The sequence below is a fragment of the Lissotriton vulgaris genome, chromosome 8 (genome assembly GCF_964263255.1).
Source record: "Lissotriton vulgaris chromosome 8, aLisVul1.2, whole genome shotgun sequence".
In the NCBI taxonomy this organism is placed as follows: Eukaryota; Metazoa; Chordata; class Amphibia; order Caudata; family Salamandridae; genus Lissotriton; species Lissotriton vulgaris.
In genome coordinates, this window is record NC_141696.1 from 1,518,748,237 (window position 1) to 1,518,754,659 (window position 6,423).

Sequence of the window (6,423 nt, forward strand, 5' to 3'; positions counted from 1 at the left end):
CCGAATCGGTATTTGCCGAATCGGTTGTAGCCGATTCGGTAAATTCCGAATCGGTGAATGCCGATTCGGTACTTATCGAATCACAATACCGATTACTACCGAATCGGTATTTTTCCGATTTTTTTTTTTTTTTTTCTTTTTTTTTTTATATCTACATCTCATTTTCCGATTTCAAAATACCGATTCGGTATTTTAAAATCGGAAAATGCGTTTTACCTACATCGGGCCCTTAGTTCTCACGCTATTTCCATTATTTTAATTACTGTTTGTGCTCAATGTGTTTTTTAAACATTACTGGCAGTGGTCTTTCACTCCGCCCAGCACTATTTTGCACTCTGTAGTATGGCCGCCCCTTGACCATCTGCTCCATAAGTTGGTCCACGCCACTCATTGGTAGGCGCCATACTGAGCAACATTCTAGCCGCTCTCTCTGATCCTCCTGCTCTATTTCAGTGGCCATATGCAAGCGCGCAGCCTGGGAGTGTCAGCCGCATTTTGCTTGCTTTACGCTGATTTTAACTGAATGAAATGAAAAGCGTTTTTATTGAGCGCAACAGTTGCCCTGAGGCGTCCAGGCGCTAGAACTAGAACAGTGTCATCCAGAGAGACGATCCAGGGAGGATCAGAGTTAGTTAAACAAGAAGGTCTAGAGCTGTTTACGGAAACTCGCCAGATTGGAATTGCTTCTCAGATGACATGGAAGAGTATTCCATAAACTGGAAGCGTTATAGGCAAAAGAGCGGCCTCCTGATCTAGCTCTGTAGATCCTAGGGACTTTAACCAAAAAGGCATTTGATGAGCGGAGTGATTTATTAGGCTGATAGGGTAGAATCAGGGCGTGATTAATTTCTGGACCAGTTTTCCAAAAGGCTTGGTGGGCAATACACAGCGTCTTGAACTTAATTCTATCCCTGATGTTTCTCGATCTTTTAAAAATTGTATCTCCGCCCACTTGCACCTTAAAAGAAATCAATTTCACAGAGAACTTAGTTCTCTTTTTTTTTTTTTTAATATTTTTATTGATAAATTTTTCCCCTCATTTTTTCCCCCCCTCCCCCATTACATGGACAAGGCACAATAAGATTCATAAGGCAGCCACATACTCAACCACATATTCGAGGAAAGAAAATATTACAATATACATAATACACACAAATCCGATCATAATATATACAGATACAAAATCATATATGTTAACTTTCAATAATACATATATTCCTCAAAATACCTTATTCAATTCCAGCCTTCCATTGGATCAAAGGACCCCAAATTTGTATACCCAGCTTTTTACCCTTTCTCCCTTTCCTAGAGTAAATAGCTGTTTCCAATTTTTGTATTAATAAAGTTTTTCCAAGCCATTGATGATACGTGGGAGGATTTGGATCTAACCAAGTTGAGGCCACAAGCAGTCTAAAAATCGCCATTGCTACGAACAAAAAGTATTTACAATTAGTTTGTCCATTGGGGGAAATTCCCAACAAAATAGTTGCTGAGTCCAACTCTATTGTAGTGTCTGCCTTAGACACTACAGAGAACTTAGTTCTCATGCTATTTCCATTATTTTATTTACTGTTTGTGCTCATTGTGTTTTTTAATCTTTACTGGCAGTGTTCTTTCACTCCGTCCAGCACTATTTTTCACTTTGTAGAATGGCCGCCCCTTGACCATCTGCTCGATCAGTTGGTCCACGCCACTTGTTGGTAGGCGTCATACTGAGCGACGTTCTAGCCGCTCTCTCTGATCCTCCTGCTCTTTCAGTGGCCAGAAGCATGCGCACAGCAGGCGCGCCAGAGGCGCACCAGAGGCAAGCCCGTCAGCATCCGGCCACACCCAGCGGCCAGAAACTATGGCCAAAATGCGATAAATTTTACCAACAGATTTATATACACTGCCGCACAACTTATTGAATTAAGTAAGCCCATCTCCCCCAAATGCGCTGTTTGTGTCTTTCCACATCATGGCCTAAACTGCACCCAATACAATTTTACACTGGGTGCTATGCGTTCCATAAAAATTACCCCCAGAATTGGTCCTCTGGCTCGTCGCAGCCCTGCTTCTGCTATTATAGGCCGCTGCCAGAATCTCCATTTCTGGAGCATCAATTGCCGCTTCTTGGCCAAAAATAATCATCATATTTTTGACCTTCTTGGCACCGAATTGCCTGATGCACTATTTTTAACCGAAACATGGCTCCACGCCAGCTCAGGCCCTGACATCGCCACAGCCCTTCCTCCTGGATACGTCATCGTCAGGAGAGACCAAGACACCGGCAAAGGTGGGGGGGATTGCTATAATTTTTAAATCTATATATTCCTGTAAGTTTGAAGCCCTCTCTGTTACAGAGTATGAAGCCACCTTGTTCCAACTCTCCGTATCCCCTCAGTCGACCCTGTCTTGCATCTTAATTTACCGTCCACCTTCTCAGATTTCATTGCTCCCTTCATATTGAAGGCAGCGAATTTTACAATTCTAGGTGACCTGAATCTTCACCTTGAGGACAATCAGAATAGTACCTGCTGTGCCTTCTTATCTGATCTGGAGGCCTTAAATCTACGGCTATGCAACCAGGACCCTACTAACCTGGCGGGACATCTTCTCAATCCAATTCTGTCTAACCTCTGCTATGACTGTAGTATCCCTGCTCTTCGGTTAGATTGGTCCGATCATTTTCCAACCCCATTTAATCTGCAGAATTTCACGCCGAGGACAATGGCCTCCTCAACTAGCTCAGACAGTCTCAGACTCTGGGGTAAGATGAACATTGATTATTATAGCACTCTTCTGTCAAATAACATACCTGATATTAATTTACCCTTGCTTTCATTAAACACTGCTGTTTCGTACTGGTTAATCACGGCCATAGACATCTGTCTGCCCCTGTGCCTAAACGCAGTTGCAAGCTTTATCCCCCTGCCACGTGGTTTACCAACGATCATAAATTCACCAAGTCCAAGTGGAAAGCCTTAGAAAGAAGTTGGAGGAGATCGTACTCCCCTACTCGTAAATGTGATAACAAAGCTGCCCTTAAAAGTTACCATGCAGCATGTAAAGCGGTAAGAACTTCCTACGTTGCAAACACAATCACTCAGGCATCGGATCGCTCTCGGGGCCCTATTTTCTGTAGTGAAGAAGCTGGCTGGCTCCGACGCCACCCCCCCTCCCTCTCCTACCCTTGATGAGATTCAGTCCAATAACATTGCTGAATGTTTCATCCAGAAGGTTGAACTTATTTATGGGTTACTTTCTGCTCCTTCCTCCTTGTGTAGTGTGGTTTCCTTGCCCCACCCCACATGTTACAGTAACTATAATTAGACAGCCAAGCTCCACTCTTGGCTCCCATTCGATGAGAAGTCCTTCCATGACTGCTTAAGTAGTGTTAAGTCTGGCTCTCCACTTGACCCACTGCCCGTTAACATTCTACATCGGCTTTCTTTAACATCTAAAGGCGTTCCTATTAGAACTTCTTAACGCTTCTCTGCGGGATGCCCTGGTCCCCCCTGAGTGGAAGCGGGCCATGGTCGTTCCTTTATTGAAAAAGGCTAGAGCGGATCCCTCCGTTCTGTCTAATTTTTGGCCCATATCCCTGCTCCCCGCCTTCTCTAAGGTCCTGGAAAAGCACATTAACACCCAATTGACACATTATGTTGAAACAGTTGGCTTTCTTCAGCATTCCCAATCAGAGCCAACTTTTCAACAGAGACTGCTTTGCTTGGTGTCACTGAGCAGTTGCGTCAACATCTGGACCAAGGGGAAACTGCAGCACTATTTATTTTTTTAGATCGGAGTGCCGCATTCGACACCATCACATAACATCTTGCTTAACTCAATTAGGTCCCTTGGGGTGGAAGGGTCCGCCCTATCCTGGCTTGCTTCATTCTTCTGTGGTCGTACCTTTCACGTCTTTTCCGCCAAGGCTTCATCCAAGATCTGTGTTTCTCCAGTATTGGGGTGTCTTTCATAGATTCACATGCTTGAATATTCCCCGTCGTCGGAGTGGGAGTCCCACGGTAAATAAAATAGCAATAAATACTAAATATATAATAATATATAATAAATATATATATACATAATAAGGAAAACCCCAAAAAAATGCATACAAGAAGCATCTGGTATCTAACCAAAAAGTTCCACATAGGAATGCATGGGGATAAAGAAGTTCCAATGCAGCCTATCCTTGTCATTATGTTAGTCCAAACTGCAGCCAATCAGGCGCCAGCAGCCCTCTAGAACCTTCTCCTCAGAGCTCAAGCCCTCAGATTTTCTACCGCACGTCGTGTGTAAGGGAGTCTCCCTGAGCTCTGCTCAGTTTTTCTTCTTCAAGTGTTCTAGTTTCTCCACAATGTCTTCAAGTAAGAAGTCTCTCTTCAGAGCTTGCTCCTCCTGTGGAAAGCTGAGATTATTTCATGATGACCCACACAGTAAGTGTATTTACTGCCTTTACCCGGACCATGAAGTAGGCACCTGTAAGCTCTGTAGAAAATTCTCAGAGAAAACTCTTAAGGACAGAGAAGGCCGTTTACTTGTTTGGCTTCAAAGGCTAAAGGACAAGGACAATATACTTTCTGATGCTGAAAGTCTTGTGTCAGGCCGTTCTAAAGCAGCTTCTAAGCGTGGTAGTGTGCAGGAGGTGCCTTCACCATTTCTTAAAAAGAGGAAAGTTTCCCTCGCTTTGACCCCTGCGGTGTCTTCACCTTTACCTACCACGTCTGGGCCCACGAGACAAAGCTCTCAGGCTCCTTCTGCTTCAATGTCCAGTGTTTCTGTGAAGAAAACGGAATTTTCGTCGACGACGGTAGTCCCAGCTCCGTCGACGAGAATGGCTCTCTGGTTCCAAATCGACGACGACGGTCACGACGACGCTGGCCTCTGGATCGTCGTCAGCTTTGGCGTCGACGTCTTCGTCGTCGATGAGTGGTTCTCAGTTCTAAGACCGTGTCTTCTTTGATTCCAATTTCATCTTCGTCGACGAAGAAAGTTGACTCGTCGACGACCCGGTCGTCGTCGACTAGAAGTTCGAAGACTCTGAATCCGTCGACGCCCTCGACGATGAGCGCACCGCCGACGTCTGTCCCGTCGACGAGAGGGCCTGTTCCATCTGCTCCGTCGATGACTGCTCCGTCGACGACTGCTCCGTCGACGACTGCTCCGTCGACGACCGCTCCGTCGACGATGATTCCGTCGACGACGACTCCGTCGACGAAGACATTGAAAGTGAAGGTTCCGTCGACGATGGCTCCGACGATGCCAATGAAGATTACTCCGTCGACGGTCTCCTCGTCGACGATGGCTTCCAAGTCAATTCCATCGCAGAAGTCGACTGATGTCATGCCGTCGACGCGTACGCAAGGCACAATTTCCACGCCAGCCTCTTCCTTTGCTTCAATGCCTTTACTGCCTTTACAGTCCAGCAAAACTCAGTTCGAGACTTTTACAGAAAGAGAGATGATTAATCCTCCATCTCCGCTGTTTGCTACTGATTCTGATCAAGAGTCTGATGACCAAGCTCAGAGTCTTTCGGATCTAAATATTAAGTGCCAAGAATTCAGTAACGACGAGGAAGATCAGTATGGCCAACATCAAGCAACTCACCCTCAAGTTCCAACTGCGATGTTGCCTATATCAATGATATCTAACCTCCAAAGTATGTTGGAAGATTACAATCGGCGTTTCCCACCAACGCCACAGGTTACAGCTGTTCCATCGGTGTTGAATCCAGTTTCTGACCCGGTTCTGGCTCCTCCTCAACCGGCGTCGCCTGTTACTGTTCACAGAACTACATCAGTTCGGGTTCATACTACAATTTATCCAGAGGATGATGATGAGAATACTCCAGAGCGTGAGGATGGTGAAGTTTCTGAAGTAGATGAGGATGGTGAAGAACATCTAGCGGAGTGGGATGACTATCGTGCTCAAACACCATCCCCTTCTCAGGTGCCAACAGGGGATTCTCCTCCAGTAGATATCGCAGGCTTCCACCAGTTAATGGACAGAGCGGCGCAACGATTCAAATTACCACGAGCACACAGAGAGGAAGATTGCTTCCTATACGATTTCAAGAACCAGCCCTTGAAACAGATCCACACAGTCCCGATTATAGACTTAATCTGGTCTGAAGGGGAGAAAATAATGAAGACGCCAAACTCTCTACCAGCACAACTGCCGAGGTTAGAGAAGAAATACAAGGCTCCTGTAGGATCTCCAGCATGCCTTACAGGTCAACCTAAGCCCGACTCTGTCGTCACACAGGCAGCTCAACGAGGTTCAAAGAATCCGGCGTCTACAATCACTGCTCCTCCGGACCGTGAGGGCCGTCACCTAGATGCTATCGGGCGTAAATTTTCCTCCATGTCCTCTACAACGGTTCGAGTAGCTAACGCTATGGCTATATTAGGTCGTTATGACTGTCAGGCTTGGGCTGACATG